This window comes from Rhinoderma darwinii, chromosome 4 (genome assembly GCF_050947455.1).
Source record: "Rhinoderma darwinii isolate aRhiDar2 chromosome 4, aRhiDar2.hap1, whole genome shotgun sequence".
NCBI classification, from domain to species: domain Eukaryota; kingdom Metazoa; phylum Chordata; class Amphibia; order Anura; family Rhinodermatidae; genus Rhinoderma; species Rhinoderma darwinii.
In genome coordinates this window covers 396064559-396085773 of record NC_134690.1, presented here as the reverse complement: position 1 = coordinate 396085773, position 21215 = coordinate 396064559, and the positions used below count along the sequence as shown (strand labels likewise).

Here is a 21215-nt window from a genome sequence, read left to right as displayed (position 1 = left end):
GTCTTAATCCTTCTTATATCAGAAGAACATTGATGCAAAGGAAAGCTTTCAATAACTTACTGAGGTGCAGGTCACCAAGCTGCTCTCTATCAGTGCTCCTCGGACTCTCTGGAACAAGCCTACCGGAGCAGGATTTGTTACATATAACTCACAAACCCCACCAGTAAAATCCTCGAGTGATTCCTGAGAATAACCGTAGTTAAGGGCGCTATAAGAACCATTGATCCTGTGGAAGATAAACTTCAGTTACTGTTGGGTTAAAATGAAAGATTTTAGGCGATCTACACCTGGCTTTGTCTTTACACAAAAAAACAAAAACCACATTAAAAAATGCAATAAATTGTGCTGTGTGAACCAGGCCTTACAACTGTTTATTTTTCCTGTGATTTTCAAAGTGACAACAGAAAATTTTATGGGTTATCACCTATTTTACTAAATGATACTGCAGCAAGGAAATAAAAATGTGTAACCCTTTAGATATAGCCTAACAGAAGTCTGACAAAAATATGGTATAACCTCTATATATATTTAACTAGTTAAAAATCGTTGTTAACCCCTTAAGTACCAGCCTACTTTGGGCTTTTAGGACAGGGCTATTTTTTTTCCATCGTTGCCGCCGTGGGGGTCACGTGATCTGTACTCTGATAACTTAAATCCTACAGCGTCTACTCTAGAAACTGGATGTTAGTCTCCCAATGTAAGTCTATGAGACTCACATCGAGGTTCTCATAGACTTGTATTGAGAGCCTGACTTCCGGTCCCTACAGCAAATGTTGTAGGATAGAGAAAGACAGAATAAAGATCACATGACCCCACGGTGGCCCGGAATGGAGCAGCGGCCAGCAAAATAAAGCACGGTAAGTCAATACACATCACTACGTTACACTACATTACATTTGCAAATGTGGGTAAGGGGGCGGGGTGGAAACAAAAAACCCGGAGTGCTTCTTTAAGGAGTAACATGACTCAATTATAGTTACATAGGTTGAAAAAAGACAAAGGTCCATCAAGTTCAACTTTTCTCACTCAATTCTACACTTTTCATTGTTAGATTAGTTCTAACCCTCAGTAAATAATCATCTAGCCCTTTTATAATTGCTGACATAGTATCTTCCATTGCTACATATTGGGGTAGGGCATTCCATAATTTGACTACTCTAAGGGTATGTTCACACGCTGTGTTTTCGAGTGTATTTCGGTGTGTAAAGGCCCCGAAATACGTCAGAAAAAAACGGTAGCTGAACGCCTACAAACATCTGCCCATTGAATTCAATGGGAAAAACAGCATTTCGCTCAGACGGGGCATTTTTTTACACCGGCGTTTTAAAAAATGGCATGTAAATCTGTCCCCCTAAAAACAAGTAGCATGTCACTTCTTGAGCTGTTTTTGGAGCTGTTTTTTATTGTGTCAATAGAAGAACGGCACCAAAAAACGCCTGAAAAAACAGTTCCGTAATTTTCAGCCGTTTTTGACAAAGAATCCTTTCCTATATTCACGTCTGAAACTTCTTTCTTCCACACGCAATGAATGTCACCTGGTCCTCTATAAAGCCCATGGAAAGAACAGATCATGTTCCGGTTCTTTGTATTGACCACACATATACTTATAAATGTTAATAAGATCACCTCTAAGGCTTCTTTTGTTCCAAGCTGTACAAGCCCAATTGTTCGAGCGTTTCATTGTAAGAGAAAACTCCCATCCCTTTTAATAACCTAATCGCCAGCCTTTAATCCGCCTCCAGCTCTTCTAATTCCTTTTTACATTTAGGAGCCTAAAACTGAACTCCATATTCAAGATGTGGCCTTACAAGGGAGTTATAGAGGGGTAATATTATATTTGAATCACAGGTTTTTATCACTCTTTTTATACGCCCTAAAATCGTATTTGCTTTTGCAGCTGCTGCCTGACATTGAGCACTGCTACTTATTCGGAACCAGAATACCTAGGTCCTACATGTTCCCTTATTACCAGTTTTATTCCATTTATTTTATATGCCATGTCTTTTTTAGGTCTTTCTGTAATATTTGATAATTACAGAGGCTCTATCACCACATTATAAGTGCCCTATCTACTACACAAGGAGATGGGCGCTGTAATGTAGGTGACAGCAGTGCTTTTTATTTAGAAAAAAATATCTATTTTTACCACGTTAGGAGCGATTTTAGCTTTATGCCAATTCGTTTCTTAATGCCAAAGTGGGCGTGTTTTTGCTTTAGACCAAGTGGGCGTTGTACAGAGGAGTGTATGACACTGACCAATCAGTGACCAATCAGCGTCATGCACTTCTCTCCATTCAGACAGCGCATAGTGATACTGCGTTGTTCGCTATGTGCTGTCTTATACTGACACATTAACGTTACTGAAGTGTTTAGACAGTGACTAAACATTCCTTCCAGCCAGGACGCGATGTCTATTCACAATTACGGCACTTTGTTAACGTTTGTTTGGTACTTACAGCAGAGCAAATCGTAATCTCGCTGTAACCTGTCATTTACAGCGTGATCTCGCGATATTACGCTTGCTCTACTGTAAGTACCACAGAAACGTTAACGAAGTGCCGGGATTGTGAATAGACATCGCGTCCTGGCTGGAAGAAATGTTTAGTCACTGTTAGATAGTAACGTTAATGTGTCAGTATAAGACAGCACATAGCGAACAACGCAGAGTCACTATGCGCTGTCTGAATGGAGAGGAGTGCATGACGCTGATTGGTCACTGATTGGTCAGCGTCATACACTCCTCTGTACAACGCCCACTTGGTCTAAAGTAAAAACACGCCCACTTGGGCATTGAGAAGCTAATTAGCATAAAACTAAAATCGCTCATAACGTGGTAAAAATAGATCATTTTTCTAAATAAAAAGCACGGCTGTCACCTACATTATAGCGCCCATCTCCTTGTGTAGTAAATAGGGCACTTATAATGTGGTGACAGAGTCTCTAAGCTGAAACATCCACTGCACTTTTTATTAGCAAATTGAATTGAAGTAAAAAAAATTTTTTTCATACCACATCATTTATTTCTTTTAACTGCACTTACTTAGCATAGGCTTTCTCCAGAAGGGTGCTCCAGAACTCATTAACAGTTTTGGACTTTACAAAAATGAGCTTATTATCCTTGGTGGGCAGCCTGTCATCTACAACTACATCCACCCATTGTCCATATTGCCAGAACTGCAAAAAAACATAACTTTTTAATGACATAACATTTACGTTACATGGTGATTACAGCTATTTTGAATATAAGGTGTGAAATTTTTAGTTGAATGAAGTCCCTGAAAATTGCATTGCATGGCCTTTGCCGGTCTATATGGTTAAGTTCACATCTGACACTTTTTATGCATTTTGCTATGATTTGTCTTTAACATATTTTGGCTTTTCTTGTTAACATTTTTTGTAATAGTTTCTCAACATTTTTTTTTAAAGAAAAAAATCTATAAAAAAATCAGCAAGAAACACGAAAATGCATAAAAACGGCACTTGTAAACTTACCCTACTAAGTTTAATACGTTTAGTACCACAGGCTTGCCTGGGGCTTCTGTATGGCTACTTATTTTTTACTTAAATTATGTTTTTATTTGCTGCTTGAGATTATAATTTTGAGATTTAGTTACACTGTGTTATATCCAGACTACAAATACTACATAAATCCCTGTAAACACAAATGACTGAATATACATTTAAAACACAAACTACTGTAGTAAAGACAAATAGTGGAGTGGTTGCCCATCAGTAATCAATCAAATCCTAGGGTTCAGTTTCTAGTGCTGGGATGGCCTATCAATGTTCGGTGGGTCTCCAATCTTCAAGACCCCAGGCGATCAGCACAATGAATGGGCCATGGCACTCAAGTGAATGAGTTTGAGTTTAAGTACCAGGCACTGCCATCTGCATCACCTTCATTGTGCTGATCAGTGGGGGAACCAGAGGTTGATCCCCCATCAATCAAACATTGATGTGGCCTATCCTGAGACTAGAGTTTATCTCATTGGTCGCATTTTGGCAACTGTTCTACTTTTTGTGTGCACTAGTTTATATTTACGAGTGGTGAAGGGGTTTGTATATTGCTTAGTTTGTTTCCATACAAGTATTAAAAACATAAATTAAGTTACCTTGAAATGAAAGATCCCTGAATAGTTCTTGTCAAAGGATTGGTCTGCTGGAATTACATGGCTCAGGGAATCTTTATTCATTGTGAGACAAGCGATGGAGGACATGAGCCAACAATCATCTGTGTACAAGAACAGCAATGGTTAAAAGGAATATCTCCTATATGTCATTTTAGGTTTATCAAGTAGATTTCTGTCTGTATAAGGCCTTATGCAGACGAACGTGGGGAAACTCGGACGCGAAAAATGGCAGTTTTTTACGTCCGAGTTGCCTCCGTGCGGGTCCGGTTTTGACGGATCCCCATAGACTTAAAGGAACAGTGTCACCAAAATTTTTTTTTTTATATCAGTTTTATGTTAGGGTTTTATTAAAAACGTTTATATTTATTTGTGTGTTTGTGTGTTACTTTTTTCTATTTTTACACTTTTTCTTCCCTATGGGGGCTGCCATTTTTTTTTCCATTTCTGTATGTGTCGATTAACGACACATACAGACATGGAATACGGCAGCTCCAGTCCCATAGGGAATGCGAACGGGGCCCGTTCCATCCACTATGGTGTATGCCGTGTGTGTGGGAACGGCGCATGCGCCGCTACCACATAGTCCAATTTGAAATGCGCGCCGTCCGGCGCCATTTTCCTGTGGACCGGAAGTCGCGGCCGGACAGTAAGATTACTTCTCCCGGTCGCGGCTTCCGGACTTGTGCACATGGAGCAGCGGCAGCAGACGGAGCGGACGGACCGGAGGGAGCGGCGGCGACTGGAGCAGGTAAGTGATTTCTATGTATGTTCGTGTTTCAGTGTGTGTTTACTAGTGTATGTAAACCTTCTACACTGTGTGTTAGCTCAAAAAATGGCGACACACAGTGTAGGAGGTTAGACCGTTCAAACCCCTCGTTTCTCCCGGCACTAGCCAGGATAAAGGAGGGGGGGATTCTGAGAGCTCACTAGAGCGAGGGATTTTTCCCAAATTTGCAGCATAAAGCAATGTGGTTGCTTTACCACATACAATGCTGCAATTTTGGGAATTGCTCCATCTAGTGACCAGTGCTGGGAAATATTATAAATTGAATCCAATTTATAATATTTCCTGACTCGTGATAAAAATAAAAAAAATTAGAACAATGTTTAATCACCTACACACTAATTGTTTAACTAAAAAAAAAAAACATGTTTTGCTGGCAACACATTCCCTTTAAGTCTATGGAGGAATCCGTGAAAACGGAAGAAAATAGGATATGTTCTATTTTTCAACGGACTCTTCACATGGTCCGTTGAAAAGACGGCCGTGTGAACGGCCCCATTGAAATACATGCGTCCGTGTGACAGCCTTTATTTTAAGGGCTGTCACACAGAGGTTTTCTACGTTCGTCTGAATAAGGCCTTAGAGAAATAATGTGTTCTTTTTTTTTTAACCTGTTTACCAACAATGACGTACATGTACATTCTGGCGGATGTGTAGTAGTATGGAGAGGGTATCAGCTGTTTATTATAGCTGACACCTCGATTTAACAGCCGAGATTGGTGATTACTCCGATCCTGGCAGTTAACCGCTTAGATACCGTGGGCAAAAACAACTGTGGCATCTAAACTGTTAGTCAGAGGCACCACTATCATCTCATTGTCCCACCTGCATGGCGAATATGGGGAGCCTAATGAAAGCCCCCAAGTCTGACATGTTACTCTTCATATTAAACCCTGGCAGTGGCAGGACTAATTAGTAGACAGTTAAAAGTACAATTCACTGCAATACAGAAGTATTGCAGTATATTGTACCAACGATCAAATGGTCACTTCATCAAGTCCCTGACTGGACTAAAAACATTTTTTAAATAAGTTTAATAAAGTTTTCAACATTAGACAAAATAAAAGTAAAAAAACAGCCTTTTCTCATTTGTTTTCGTAAATTAATGTAAACCAATATAAATAAACATAATTGCTATTGCTACATCTGTAAATAAAAAATGATTGCAATATGAAATTTATCTCACACAGTGAATGCCATAAAAAACATAAACCAAAATATGTCAGAATTACAGCCTGGACGTCATGTGTATTCAGAATCCTGACACTTCTGAATCTTTTCTGTGAGATTCCCGCAAGCCACTCGTAATCTCGCGAGATTACGGAGGTAAACGAGATTTCGTTTCCCTTGCGGGAATCTCACAGAAAAGATTCAGAAGTGTCAGGATTCTGAATACACATGACGTCCAGGCTGGATTTCATGTGTATTCATTATCAGGACACTTGATTAACGTTAATCTCTGTGTATGTGGCTGCACATCGCTGCTGTGTAAATCAATGGAGATGAGTGTATGACGCTGACTGGTCATTGATTGGTCAGCGTCATACACGTAAACACGCCCAGTTAAAAACACAATACACGCCCAGTTGGACATAACGAAAGAAAAACGCCCAATTGTCCATTTCAGAGCTCATTTGCATATATATAAAATAGCTCATAACTTGGCCAAAAATGAACGTTTTAAAAAAAAAAAAAAAACGTTACTGTTATGTACATTGCAGCACCGATCACATGCAATAGGAGATAGGGATTTGAGAATCTGGTGACAGAGCCTCTTTAAAGGGGATTTCCAGGGATACAAAATTTTGGTTCTAATACTCTATGTCCAAATTAATTACACTTCCTAATATACATTCTGTCAAAAATTGGAATGCATTTGTTCCTATTCACCCTACCTCTGGTCAGCCGGAAGTTCTGCTTTTCATCATACTGGATTTTTTCTTCGACACACGAGCGTTATTATGCAGACAGACCTGTGTGGATACCCCACTGAGTATCGACACAGGTCTGTCATTGAAGCATAAGCAGAGAATGAACGGCGCGGGCATTGAGGAGGCTGTGGACCAATAAGATGTCTCAAACCTGGGACTTCTGATGTACACCAGGGTTTGAGGCTTCCTATTGGTCCACAGCCTCAATGTCCGCGCCGTTCATTCTATGCTTATGATTCAATGTCGGCATAACTTTCTTCAAGTTCATGCTATTTTTAAATGTTCGTGCACTGCTCGCCCAATATTTTTTTCGGGGCAGGCAGCGCACGAGCACTGAGGAATACCATGAACTTGAAGAAAATTGTGCTGACATTGAAGCAAAAGCAGAGAATGAACGGAGTGGGCATTGAGGCTGTGGACCAATAGGAAGCCTCAAACACGTGACTTCTGACGTAAACCCTGGTTTGAGGCTACCTATTAGCCCACTGCCTCCTCAATGCCCGCCCCGTTCATTCTTTGCTTATGCTTCATTGCCGGCATAATTTTCTTCAAGTTCATGCTATTTCTCAAGGTTTGTGCGCTTCTCACTCCAATATTTTTTTCGGGGCGGGTATCGCACGAGCACTGAGGAATTCCATGAAATTGAAGAAAATTATGGCGGTATTGAAACATAAGCAGAGAATGAACGGGGCAGGCATTGAGGAGGCTGTGGACCAATAGGAAGCCTCAAACCCGGGACTTCTGACGTACACCTGGGTTTGATGCTTCCTGTTGGTCCACAGCCTCCTCAATGCCCGCCCCGTTCAATTCTTTGCTTACGCCTCAATGCCCGCCCCATTTTGTTCGTGTTAATAAAATTCCTCAGTGCTCATGCGCTGCTCGCCCCCAAAATTAAGTGTCACTGGAAAACTTTTTTAATAGACAGAAAGACATGGAAGTACAGCCCCTCCCCCAAAAACCAGGGAGTGGCAGGGGAGCTGCATATAGAGCATTACCTGTGTGTATAGTGTTCCTATCTATATTTATTAAATACATCTATACGTTTCCATATTTCATTGATTTCAGCTCCACTCACTTATAGACCCCTGACAGATATCATCACGATCGGCTCCTTCTACAATAAACACGGGATTCTTCTGTATTTCCTGTAACATTTAACAATTCTGTCAGTTACAATTTTCTACATAGCTGCTCTTTATTGTTTGCTTTTTGTCAATCTTAAAGTGTATCTAACTTTTCAGGTGACTTTTCAGAATATGTGTGTGTACATGAGGAATATCACTATTTCTGGACATTATATGACTTATATTGCGCATTTTTCAGACGTTTTCCCCTCTGCAGGCTTTATTTCTAACTCTCAGTTGTCTCTGAGATAGTGGGTGGATCCATGTTTATCAGACTAGATCATCACACTATAGTCACTTTGTTCAAAAGCTTAGTTCTGGTGCTGTATTTATTTACTGAACTTTGGTCTGGTGCTATATATATGTACTGAATTTTGTTCTGGTGCTGTATATATATGTACTTTGCTTCGTTCTAGTGCTGTATATATGTACTGAGGTTTATTCTGGTGCCGTATGCATGTACTAAGCTTTGTTCTGGTGCTGTATTTATGTACTGAGCTTGGTTCTGCTGCTTTATATATGCACTGAACTTGGTTGTGTGCTGTATATATTTGTACTGTGCTTTGTTCTGGTGCTGTATATATGTACTGAGCTGGGTTCTGATGCTGTATGTACTGAGCTTGGTTCTAATACTGTATTTATGTACTGAGCTTGGTTCCCTTGCTCTATGTATGTACTGAGCTTTGTTCTGGTGCTGTATTTATGTACTGAGCTTGGTTCTAGTGCTGTGTATATATGTACGATGCTTTGTTCTGGTGCTATATTTATGTACTGAGCTTCGTTCTGGAATTGTATATATGTACTACGCTTTGTTCTGGTGCTGTATATATATGTACTAAACTTTGGTCTGGTGCTATATATATATGTACTGAATTTTGTTCTGGATCTGTACATATATATACTGAGCTTTGTTCTGGTGCTGTATTTATGTACTGAGCTTGGTTCTGCTGCTTTATCTATGTACTGAACTTGGTCGTGTGCTGTATATATTTGTACTGTGCTTGGTACTGGTGCTGTATTTATGTACTGAGCTGGGTTCTGGAGTTGTATACAGTGAAGGAAATAAGTATTTGATCCCTTGCTGATTTTGTAAGTTTGCCCACTGTCAAAGACATAAACAGTCTAGAATTTTTAGGCTAGGTTAATTTTACCAGTGAGAGATAGATTATATTTTAAAAAAAAACAGAAAATCACATAGTCAAAATTATATATTCCGTGGAGGGAATGTGTTGCCAGAAAAACATGTTTTTTTTTTAAAAATTAAACATTTAGTGTGTGGGTGATTAAACATTGTTCAAATTTTTTTTATTTTTTTCGCGAGTCAGGAAATATTATAAATTTTTTCTAATTTATAATACTACCCATTTTTGGTCACTAGATGGAGCTAGTTCCCAAAATTGCAGCATTGCAACATTGGGTTAAAAGCCCTCGCTCTAGTGAGCTCTCAGCATCCCCCCCTCCTTTATCCTGGCTAGTGCCGGGATAAACGAGGGGTTTGAAAGGTTTAACCTCCTACACTGTGTGTCGCCATTTTTTGAGGTAACCCACAGTGTAGTAGGTTTACATACAGTAGTAAACACACACAAACACTAACATACATTGAAATCTCTTACCTGCTCCTACCGCCGCGGCTCCCTCCGGCCCGTCCGCTCCCTTTGCTGCCGCTGTTCCATGTGCACAAGTCCGGAAGCCGCGACCGGAAGTAGTAATATTACTGTCCGGCCGCGACTTCCGGTCCACAGGAAAATGGCGCCGGACGGCGCCAATTTCGAATAGGACTGTGTGGGAGCGGCGCATGCGCAGTTCCCACTCAGACGCCGTACACGGCAGTCAATGGGACGGGAGCCGTTCGCAGTCCCTATGGGACTGTGGCTGCCGTATTCCATGTCTGTGTGTGTCGTTAATCGACACACACAGAAATGGAACAAAAAATGGCAGCCCCCATAGGGAAGAAAAAGTGTAAAAATAAGAAACAGTAAAACACAAACACACAAATGAAAATAAACGTTTTTATTAAAGCACTAACATCTTTAACATATAAAAAAATTATTTGTGATGACACTGTTCCTTTAAGCTGTATATATGTACTGATCTTGGTTCTGGTGCTGTATATATGTACTGAGCTTGGTTATGATGCTGTATATATGTAGTGAGCATGGTTCTGGTGCTATATTGATGTGCTGAGCTTGGTTCTAGTGCTGTATTGATGTACTGAGCTTGGTTCTAGTGCTGTGTATATATGTACTGAGCTTGGTTCTGGAGTTGTATATATGTACTGCGCTTTGTTCTGGTGCTGTATTCATGTACTGAGCTTGGTTCTGGTTCTGTGGTTATGTACTAAGCTTGACTCTTAAGCTGTATTTATGTACTGGACTTTGTTCTGGTGTTGTATATATGTACTGATCTTGGTTCTGGTGCTGTATTTATGTACTAAGCTTAGATCTGGTACTGCATATATGTACTAAGCTTGGATCTTAAGCTGTATATGCGTACTGAGAATTGCTCTAGTGCTGTATTTATGTACTGAGCTTTGTTTTGGTGCTGTATTTATGTGCTGCGCTAGGTTCTGCTGCTGTATATATGTACTAAGCTTGGATCCAGTGCTCCATATTTGTATTGGGCTGGGTTTCGCTACTGTATTTATGGTCTATGCTTAGTTCTGGTGCTGTAATTATGTACTGTGCTTTGTTCTAGTGCTGCATATATATCAGTATACCCCTTTTGAAAAAGCCATCCACGCGAAACGCGCGTCGGGGTCTCTCCGTACTCGGGAAGATACTGAACTGCAGGAACCACATGGGTTAGTAACACTTTATGCTGTGCTTTACATATTTTACTTGCTCCTTTCTTGTGGCGATAATACTCTGGGAAGACTTGGCTGCTTTGTGGGGATTCTCTGTGAGCACTTTTTGCTCTGATTGGAATCCACTCACAATGTTTACCTTCGTTAGCTTTGTGACTCTGGCTGTATGTATGATGTTACTTACTTAAATTTACATACCCTGACTCCTATGCCTAGTACTACTTTATTGTATTTTCTGCCCTAGTCCTAGTTAGTTTTTTACTATCTGTCAGATTAGCTTTTTCTTCCTGCAACTGCCAATATAAGGAGTGGTTCCTTTAGGTTCATCCTCACCACTTGGGAGGTGTACGGTCTTCAGATTTGTAGTCTTTTTTAACTCTATGTATTTTGTATTGTCCAATAAAAATTATTTTTCTATGCCATTGGCAAACTTTATTACAATAGTGCATGACTCCTTCTGTTCCTAGTGTTTTCCATAATTATTTTGGAGTTTCTATTCTGACAAAGGGAGGTTTAAATCCGCACATGCTGGTGACCTAGCCCTTATAACCATTTTCCTGTTGAGACATATGTTTATATATATATCTACTGACTTTTGTTCTGGTGCTATATATATGTACTTTGCTTAGTTCTGGTTCTGTATATATGTACTAAGGCCTGTTCTGGACCTGTATTTATGTACTAAGTTTGGTTCTGCTGCTTTATATATGTACTATGCTTAGTTCTGGTGCTGTATGTACGTACTGAGTTTGGTTCTGGTGCTGTATATATGTACTGAGCTTTGTCCTGCTGCTGTATGTATGTACTGAGCTTGGTTTTCCTGCTCTATTGATGTACTGAGCTTTGTTTTGGTGCTGTTTTTATGTACTGCACTAGGATCTGCTGTTGTATATATGTACTAAGCTTGGATCTAGTGCTCTATATTTGTACTGGACTAGGTTTTGCTACTGTATTTATGTTCTATGCTTAGTTCTGGTGCAGTAATTATGCACTTAGCTTTTATATATATATATATATATATATATATATATATATATGTACTTTGCTTAGTTCTTGTTCTGTATATATGTACTAAGGCTTGTTCTGGTCCTGTATGTATGTACCGAGCTTGTACTCTGCTTAGTTCTTGTTCTGTATATATGTACTATGCTTAGTTCTAGGGTGCCGTATTTATGTACTGAACATGGTTCTGGCGCTATATATACATGCTGAGCTTTGTCCTGGTGCTGTATATATGTACTGAGCTTGGTTCCAGTGCTATACATATGTACTGAGCTTGGTTATGTTGCTGTATTTGTGTTTTGAGCTTTATTCTGCTGCTGTATATATGTACTATGCTTAGTTCTTGTGCCGTATATATGTAATGAGCATGGTTCTAGTGCTGTATGTTTGTACTGAGCTTAGTTCTAGGACTGTACATATCTTCTGAGCTTGGTTTTGGTTCTGTATATATGTACTGAGTTTTGTTCTGGTGCTGTATTTATGTACTGTGCTTTGTTCTGGTACCGTATATAAGTACTAAGCTTGGATTTGGTGCTGTATATATGTAGTGAGTTTTGTTCTGGTGCTGTACTTATGTACTGAGCTTTGTGCTGGTACTGTATATATGTTCTGAGCTTTTATTCTGGTGCTGTATATATGTACTTAGCTTGGTTCTGCTTCTGTATTTATGTACTGAGATTGGTTCTGCTACTGTATATATGTACTGAACTTGGTTCCATTGCTGTATATATATGTACTGAGCTTTGTTCTGGTTCTGTATATATGTACTGAGCTTGGTTCTAATACCTTATTTATGTACTGAGTTTGGTTCTCTTGCTCTTTGTATGTACTGAGCTTTGTTCTGGTGTCGTATTTATGTACTGAACTTGGTTCTGGTGTTGTATATGTGTACTGTGCTTTGTTCTGGTGCTGTATATATATGTACTGAGCTTTATTCTGGTGCTGTATATATTTACTGAGCTTTGTTTTGGTGCTGTATTTATGTACTGAGCTTAGTTCTTGTGCTGTAATTATTTACTGAGCTTTGTTCTGGTGCTGTATATATGTACTGAATTTTGTTCTGGTGCTGTATATATGTACTTTGCTTAGTTCTGTTGCTATATATACATACTAAGATTGGTTCTAGTGCTGTATGCATGTACTAAGCTTGGTTATGTTACTGTATTTATGTACTGAGTTTGGTTCTGCTGCTTTAAATATGTACTGAGCTGTGTCGTGTGCTGTATATATGTACTCAGCTTTGTTCTGGTGCTGTATATATGTTCTGAGCTTGGTTCTGCTGCTGTAGATATGCACTGAGCTTGGATCTAGTGCTCTATATTTGTAGTGAGCTTGGTTCTGCTACTGTATTTATGTACTATGCTTTGTTCTGGTGCTGTAATTACATACTGATCTTTGTTCTGGTGCTGCATATATATGTACTGAGTTTTGTTTTGGTGCTGTACATATGTACTTTGCTTAGTTCTGTATATATGTACTAAGGCTTGTTCTGGTGCTGTATGTATGTACCGAGCTTTGTTATGGTGCTGTATATATGTGCTGAGCTTGGTTCTCTTGCTGTATTTGTGTACCTGGTTTGGTTGCGGTGCTGTATATATGCACTATACTTTGTTCTTGTGCCGTATATATGTACTGAGCGTGGTTCTGATGCTGTATGTATGTACTGAGCTTAGTTCTGGTACTGTACATATGTTCTGAGCTTGGTTTTGGTGCTGTATATATGTACTGAATTTTGTTCTGGTGCTGTATTTATATACTATGCTTGGTTCTGGTGTCGTATTTATGTACTTTGCTTGGTTTTGGTGCTGTATATATGTAGCGAGTTTGGTTCTGGTGCAGTATTTATGTACTGAGCTTTGTTCTGGTGCTGTATATATGTACTGAGCTAGGTTCTGCTACTGTATATATGTATCGAGTTTAGTTCTGGTGCTGTATTTTTGTACTGAGCTTGGTTCTGCTGCTTTATATATGTACTATGCTTATTTCTGGTGCTGTATTTATCTACTGAGTGTTGTTCTGTTGCTGTATATATGCGCTGAGCTTTGTTCTGGTGCTGTATATGTGTACTGAGCTTGGTTCTGGTGCTGTACATATGTGCTGAGCATGGTTTTGTTGCTGTATTTGTGTACTGAGCTTGGTTCTGGTGCTGTATATTTGTACTATGGTTAGTTCTTGTGCCGTATATATGTTCTGAGCGTTGTTCTGGTGCTGTATGTATGTGCTGAGTTTAGTTCTGGTACTGTACATATGTACCGTGCTTGGTTTTGGTGCTGTATATATGTACTGTATATATGCTGTATATATGTACCCCTTGAGGAAGCGATCATCGCGAAACGCACGTCGGGGTCCGGGGTCCACACACAGACATCCAGACTATCAGGACGACCATTATGGGTAAGACTATCTGAGTCACTAACTGTTTGGGTTTTTGCCCACAGAAGGAACTTACTCTTGTTATCCGTTCTTAACATTTCAGCTTGTACTCAACCACCTATGTTACAATTGATAGCCCTTTACCCTAGTTATATGCCCCTAATATAGGGTCTCTAGATAAATATATATCATATACCTGGATCTGGTACTTATCTGTGTGTATTATGTAGAGTCTCTCCCCTCATTTACCTTTTTAACATGTATGTTTTTATATGTATTCAATAAAGATTTGTTATTCTTTCACATTATTTGGCATTAGACTGTTTCTGATCTGTTTATATATATATATGTACTGAGTGTGGTTCTTTTGCTGTATTTATGCACTATGTTTGGTTCTGGTGCCATATTTATGTTCTAAGCTTGGTTTTGGTGCTGTATGTATGTACTGAGATAATTTCTGGTGCTCTATATATGTACTTAGCTTGGTTCTGGTACTGTATATATGTACTGAGCTTGGTTCTGCTGCTGTATTTATATACTGAGCTTAGTACTGGTGCTGTATTTATGTACTGAGCTTGGTTCCGGTGCTGTATATATGTACTGAGCTTGCTTCTGGTGCTGTATATATGTACTGAGCTTTGTTCTGGTGCTGTATATATGTACTGAGCTTTGTTCTGGTGCTGTATATATGTAGTATGCTTAGTTCTGGTGCTGTAGTTATTTACTGAGCTTGGATTTGGTTCTGTATATATGTACTGAGCTTTGTTCTAGTGCTGTATATATTTACTGAGCTTTGTTCTGGTGCTGTATATATGTACTGAGCTTTGTTCTGGTGCTGTATATATGTAGTATGCTTAGTTCTGGTGCTGTAGTTATTTACTGAGCTTGGATTTGGTTCTGTATATATGTACTGAGCTTAGCTCTGTGGCTGTATATATATAATGAGCTTTGTTCTGGTGCTGCATGCATGTATTGAGCTTGATTCTGGTATTTTATTTGTACATTAAACTTCTGTATTTGGGTTTCATCTGCTGCGGCGTTCTACGCACCCCGCGCCACTCTCTGCCCTTCTCAGAGTGCACAGCCTAACTAAATGGCCTTTGCACACTTATGGTACTGAATGTGCACTTATGGGTCTATAAATAATTGGTAAGCTTAAAATGTGGTACTACAGGTAGGTATGTATTCGTCTGTTAATATATATATAGTGTGCAAATGTAGTTGAACATTCTGGACAGAGTCACACAAGTTCGTAAAGTTTCTAGCATACTGATACATACAAAAATATTTATTGAGAGTTCACATTAACATATGGTATATTTAAAATATTGAAAACTAAATCTTTCCCCCGGGTGCAGAGAAGTCTACCTTCGCCTCTGTCTTTGTGTGTGTGTGTGTGCGTGCACGCGCGTGTGTGTGTGCGTGTGTGTGTGTGTGAGAGAGAGAGAGAGAGAGAGAGAGAGAGAGAGAGAGAGAGAGAGAGAGAGAGAGAGAGAGAGAGAGTGTGTGTGTGTGTGTGTGAGAGTGTGTGTGTGTGTGTGTGTATTTTATTACTGAGTTCAAGATGTGGGTTCCTCTAAAACATAACCTTTATTAATTCTAGGACTAAAATACTGGCAAATCAATTGATATATAAATACCCCTGACAACGCCAGGGCACATTCAATAATCAATCCACAATTATCACCTGGAGTATCCAGGACAAATGTGTCTCCTGGTGGCGTAGTACTATATGCCATCTATGGATATACTCCAGGGATACAAACGAGCATGTTTTGTAAAATGGGCTATCTCCATCTGTCTGTTCCTTCCTCAGCCAATTATCATCCTTTCTCTCAGGAGTTGTAATCTGGCACAAATGTGCCAACATAAGCAAGTTTATTGTTTATGTATCTGTACCTGTATCACAGGTTTTCAAATATACACAAATTGCCCAGTATTGTCCCGTGATGAACGAACTAAGTTGGGGAATAGTGTTGGGACAAAAAGTATTAGTGTTGTTATTGTTGTATGCAAAAAAAGAAAATAGATAATATTTTTTTGGTGCTTACTGGCTACACAAGTGTGTGTGTGTGTGTGTGTGTGTGTGGGGGGGGGGGGGTCATTATTTTTTCTATCCCTGGAGTATATCCATAGATGGCATATGGTACTATGCCACCTAGAGACACATTTGTTCTGGATACTCCAGGTGATAATTGTGAATTGTTTATTGAATCAGCCCTGGTGGTGTCGGGGGTATTTGTATATCAATGAATTTACCTTGAGTATTTTAGTCCTATAATTAATAAAGTTTATGTTTTATGTAGAGTTACTATTCTGTGATACCATGAGTATATATTTTTCTGTATGTATGTGCTCTGCGTATGTCTATGTGTCTGTGCGCGTTTAAAGGTGTATATGTGTGTCTGTGTTTGTGAGACTGTATAAGTGTATATATGTCTCTGTGTGTGTATATACTGTAAGTTTTTGTGTGTGTATAAATGCTTGTGTGTGTGTGTGTATATATATATATATATATATATATATATAAACACACACATTATATTCCAGCTGATATTTTATACACTTAAATATACAAAAAGACACAATCAATAAAACTCTAAATATCTATAATAAAACTAGAAGTTGGTTGTAATATTCAGATCGGAACAGCTTCAGTGGGGGAGCTTTTATAAGGTGCTTTTTGCTGGGCCAATAAAATACAAGGTCAAGAGCCGCACCACAAAGCTAAATGCAGTTTTAAGAAAAATGTCACTGGATTTAGATGCGGTTTAGGAATCATAATAACCACATCTAAAAACAGCAAAATTCTCCATTAAAAAGAATGCATGCAGTCTTGTGTCGTGCTGCACACCGTGTAAAATCACCCTGGAAGTTCATCCATAACTTTCAATTTAAAAGTTACCAATTGTAGATAATAAAAATGGATTCCATTTCATAAAATGTGGACAAACACTAGATGTTCATTCATCAACACAGCGGATATTAAAAGTGTGGGGAGGCCGGCTCTGAATGTACCTAAAGAAAGTTATCAGATATTTAAGGTCTTCTTACTTGAGGTCACTTCTAAATAAAGAACATTTTAAATTCGATCTACAAGTCTCTAACTGGTTCTTACCGAGGGTCTCTTCCAAACAGACCCCTGAGACGGGGGAAACTGAGGATCTTCAAATAAATTGTCAGGCGCCGAGTGTTCTGCCTTCAGTTTCTCAAAGTCTTGATTGGCAAATTTCACTGGGTTGTCGATGGACCCAACACCGGCAGCCACGGCCCTTTCTTGGGCGATCTTAGAAGCAACTCCTGACATTGTGTTAAAGCTCTCTGTACTGGACTGGATGATGGAAGAGAACGGCACTGAGGATTTTATACACAGTTATATGCGTAATAATACCCTGGAGGTCTTTAGGACAATAGTGAGGTAAAGCCTAGCCGTGTTTACATGGTTATGTACATATGGAATAATGCATATTAAAAAGTTCATCTTTGGGAACTTACACTAATATGTTAATGATTTAAACGGATTATCTGCTCTGTTCAGTCCTGTTTGTTAGAAGGGACCCAAAAATAAGCAGTTCACAGGGTAATGGGACCTCCAGAGATCAGCTGTAATCTGAGGGGAACCTGGTAACACTTCCTGTGCAGCGCAACCACAAGGGAAATGAAGTATTACATGGTGCCCATTAACATTGCCGAGACGTCCATGTAATGTATGGAAATACTGGAGCCTTCAGAGCGAGACCCTCTCTCTGTAGCCATTGTCAACTCCAGCTATTTATGGTCCCAAATAAGAAATTTCGCTCTAATAACACAGAATTTCCTAATAGGGTATTTAAAGATGGGTTTTCTAAATCAGACCTTTAACTGCAATTCATTAAATGTATTTTTCAGGCATAACATTATTGATGTACTAGCCTTGAGATAGGCCATCAATGTCAGATGTCTTACTCTACACCCCGCTGATCAGCTGTTTAAAGTGGTAGCAAGTAAATGGACCAAAGTTGCAATACCAATCATAGGCGCTACAAAATGAACGGTGTGCAGGTGTATGGAGCAATACAAAATATGAAGAGGCCGCAGCGCTCATCCATCTTCTGAGGCAACTTCTCACAGGTGATTGGCAGTGGTGCAGAGGGTCAATCACCCGTCGATCTGATATTGAAGGTTTCCTAAGAAGTTTGATGCAGGCTGGACTGGGGTGCGAAGTCTCAGGGATCACCTGGTCTTTATTCTTCATACCCCGTAAAGTGGTGTGGACTTTACTGCAGGACGATCCCCAGGTTACAATTATCAGAATAGTCGTGGATTGGTAGTGGCAGCGCTGAAAAGACAGTGGGTGGTCAGGTATGGAGCTAGAGGTGATCAGCAGGAGAGAACAGGCAGAAAATGCAGAAGAGCAAGGCAGGTGCTTAGTGAGGAACAAGCCAAGGTCAGATCAGATCAGATCAGATCAGATACAGCCGAAATAACAATAACAAATAATCAGGAACTGAGCTAAATATATATATTTTTTTGTGATTTTGTAATCCTCTTCTTGATTCTACTTGAAAAAATATGTTATTAACCCCTTAATGATAAAGCCAATGTTGGCCTTAATGACCAGGCATTCTTTTTAGTTTTTTCATATTCACATTCCAAGAGTCATGACTTTGGTTTTTTTTCTGGACAAGTGGTATTTTTCATTGGCATGGGTGCATATATTATATTGTTTAACTTTTATTAACATTTCTTGGGAGGGCATTGAAAAAGCAGCTATTCCAGCCTTGTTTTTAGCATTTTAAATTTATACATTTATTAAGGTTTTTTTTAAACAAAAGAGAGAGAGAAAAAAAATGTGAATAATATCACAGGTAAATATACAAAAGATAACTATGTTACAAACATAGTATAAACAACGCCCTCCTGTTTTATATCTTCCTCCAATTCCCTAACCAGAAAGATAACACACACAAAAAAAAACCAACAAAAACACACAAAACACATATACATAACAAACAATATTTTTTACATATCCTCTAGAACATAAGTTTTATCAGATCAATCCATCAAATCAATACATGGCTTCCATTTAGATTTGAAGTAGGCACTTCTGTATTCCCCAGAATACTGAGGTTTTTCATGAAGTGTGGTCTTATAGATTTGATGTTTCCATACACAAGAAATAGGAGGATTAACAGATATCAATTTTTTAAGAATTTCTAAGAGTGCTTAAAATAATAACAGAAGAATTAAGTGAACCCGTGTTTTATTGTATAGGGAATCAATCCCAGAAGAGTCGCCCAACAAAATCAAAGTCTCATCCTGAGCTGTCTGAAAGGGCACAATCCCCTTAATATATTTCAGTATCTGAGACCAATATTGATGTCATTTTGGACATCTTCAAAGTAGATGAATCCAATCTGCATTTGCAGAGCCACAATTCGGGCAGGTATCGACTGATCTGTACCCCTTTTTTGCTAACTTCTTAGGTATGTAATATAATCTATTGATTACCATAAAGTAAGAGAATCTATTTGTCATATTAAGAGAAACATATTCCAAATTATTGTGAATCGATCCCCATTGGGATTCGCTAATTGGTTCCAAATCCCTTATCCACTTACTTTTATTAATATTCTATATTTTTATTTATTTTTGGAGCCTAAGCTCAAGTGTTTATAACATAGTGAAATTACCCCTTTACAGTGAGATTTATGTAACAGAATATCACCAAAGAGAAATGGTTTCATTCTGAATTTATGTTTTATCTTTAGTAATTGGAATTGCGTTCTGCAAAACCAATACAGTCGTGTGCATGAGGCCTAAGGCTTCAGATTTGGGGAGAGGCGGGTGCGCCAAACTAATCTTTGCCTTGAGTGCAGGAAAGCCTAGCTATGTCTCTGGTATGATGTATTCTGGGTGTAATTATCAGTATCTGCCCTTGTCCTGTACATAGATACTGCACAATATCACTTATATTGCCTGTATATACACACTGCACAGTACCAACTCTCTTGCCTGTATATATTCACTGCATAGTAAAACTTCTCTTGCCTGTATATATACACTGCACAGTACCACCTCTCTTGCCTGTATGTATACACTGCACAGTACCACCTATCTTGCCTGTATATATACACTGCACAGTAATATTTATCTTGCTCTATGTATAGACACTGCAAAGCAGCACTTCTCTTGTCCTGTGTATTGACACTTCACAGCACCTGGGTGTAATTCTCAGTATCTGCTCTTAATAAATGTTAAACATACACATGCCATAAATCCGCACATACGATACACGGGTCATAAACCAACACAAAATGAACAAGTTATAAACATTATGAGTCTCGGCCGTCTCCTCTCTGGTCCAGATCACATTCCTACCACCACTGTAATGATGGGGTAGGGAGACAGGTGAGCCCTAATCTACCCGCCACTCAGTCCCTGCCTACTTGCAACGACCCATCCTAGGCCACAGGGGAACAACTGGGCGACGATCCCTACGCTCAGTAAGTGCACGACAGACAAACAGACAAGGGTACACAGAAGCTAGGGAAACGGGGCAGCTGCCCACGGAGACACCGTGAGCAACGAGAGTAGTGAACGAGCCGAGTCAAACCAGGAGTGCACGAGGTACAAAACGCTGAGCAGGAGAGTGGTCAGAAAGCTAAGGTCAATAACAAGCAGAGGATGAGTAGTTCAAGCAGCAGCAGCAGCAGAGCCAGGAAACAAGCAGAGCAGAATCACAGGCAAAGGAGGAACAGGAAAGGCAGGTATAAATAGACAGTGGGCGGGAGCTAGCTCCGTCTGGCCAGGCTGTGATAGGCTCTCCCACTCTTAAGCCTGCCATCCTGAGTGGTGGAAGATGGAGTCAGTCTCACAGACATAGGAGCAGGTGCAGACTGATTACCCACGGGCGTCGACACAGAAGCTGTGTCTGGCAGATCCTTTACAGTACCCTCCCTTTTATGAAGGGCCACCGGACCCTTTCTAGGTGGACCTGGTTTATTGGGGAAACGAAGGTGGAACCTCCTGAGCAATGCCCCAGCGTGAACATCCCGGGCGGGTACCCAAGTCCTCTCCTCAGGCCCG

The 21215-nt window shown here is 39.6% G+C and overlaps 1 pseudogene; it reads right to left on the bottom strand.

Moving 5' to 3' along the window:
- Positions 1 to 21215, bottom strand: part of LOC142760278 (calpain-2 catalytic subunit-like) — a 73688-nt pseudogene that overhangs the window by 35908 nt on the left and 16565 nt on the right.